Genomic DNA, 1534 nt, shown 5'->3' with positions numbered 1-1534 from the left:
TATATATTCACATCAGTGACAACACAAGGACCAGTTTTGTAAACGATCGCATTATACTAGGAGGGAGAAGAAAATAATTACTAGTAATGAAATATAAATATGTTCCATTTTCTATACATACTGTAGCCTACATAAAAACAATATTGCCTAAAAGATTCATTTTCATTCTGCAACGAAATGAAAATATTTATATAAAATCAAGCCTCGGGGAGACCACACACACACTGCATCTAATCAGTTAATAATTGCAGTGGAGTCAAATGTGTAAACAGCGGTTTCATCATCTTTCCACTGAAACATTTTTATATACTGATAAGATGAATCCTTCTCACCTCCAGTGTGTTGTCACTTGCTCTGCTTTGCTGGAAGAGCTCCAGACTTAAATAGCGGGAAGGGCTTGATGACGTAGCAGGTATCAGGGCATGTGAATGCGGATGAAATATGAGATAAAACGTTGTTTTATTACGTCGCTATAATTACACTCTGCCTCATGACTAATTTTAACACAGTAGTAACATTGTTTCCTTACCCACATTAATCAATAATTCACCCACAAATGAAAGCTTGGTCATGTTAACTCACCCATGTTTGCAACCCATATGCGCTTTTCCTGACACAACTCTAATCCAGCACATCAGTCAAGCTAAGTCAGTACTCTATTTCCACACAGCTTTGTGTGAGGAATAAAAAAGAAAATGAAAGTTCTGAAATCGTGTGTGCACAAGTTCAGATGGATAAAAGTTTTGGGATAAAAGATGGATAAAAGTCAGGATCAGTATTGGGGAAAGTTACTTAAAGTAGCCCTAATTCATCACAATATTGCGTTACTCCATAAAAAGTAACTAATTGCATTACTAGTTACTTTTTATGGAAAGTAATGCATCACGTTACTTTTGCATTAAAGGGTTTTGTCACCTAGGCTGGGCTTGCTTATTTGTTTTTAATAACAAAAACCCCAAACGTTATATTTTTGGCAACTGTAAAGGCCCTGACTCCAAGAGTGAAATGAATAAACCTCAGTCTGAAGGAAGTGCCTCTGTCTCTGCACTTACTCCTGATTTCTTTCAACATGAGGGGACAGGAGAGCTGTCAGTCAATCAATGGGAAAACAAAGTAACTTGCGTAACTCAGATATTTCCCTGTAAATTTAAAAGCAAGGCATTGCTTTACTAGCTACTTGAAAAAAGTATTCTGATTACAAAATTTGCACTAGTACTTGTAATGCATTACCCCCCAATGCTGGTCGGGATAGCGCCCAGACACTAATAAAATGAAGCTGTGAATGTTAGATGTACAGTGCCTTAAGTGGATTGTGCTGTTGTAACATACTGATTGTTCAGCTGACGAAATGTATTTCTGTAAAGAAAAGATTTGAGTAGACAAAACTCCATAAACAACTGTGAAAATTATGTGATCTAGGACTTTAATACAGTGCGTGCTATTTTAATTCTACTGTATATCCTTCTCAGCCTTAGTTTCATCCGTCCGCATAAAATTCTAAATGGCATCTAAGGTCTATTACGCTATGATAGAG

The sequence above is a fragment of the Sinocyclocheilus anshuiensis genome, unplaced genomic scaffold (assembly GCF_001515605.1).
Source record: "Sinocyclocheilus anshuiensis isolate Anshui unplaced genomic scaffold, SAMN03320099.WGS_v1.1 scaffold1806, whole genome shotgun sequence".
Classification (NCBI taxonomy): Eukaryota; Metazoa; Chordata; class Actinopteri; order Cypriniformes; family Cyprinidae; genus Sinocyclocheilus; species Sinocyclocheilus anshuiensis.
The sequence above is the reverse complement of the archived record's forward strand: the minus strand, read 5'-3'. Positions refer to the sequence as shown.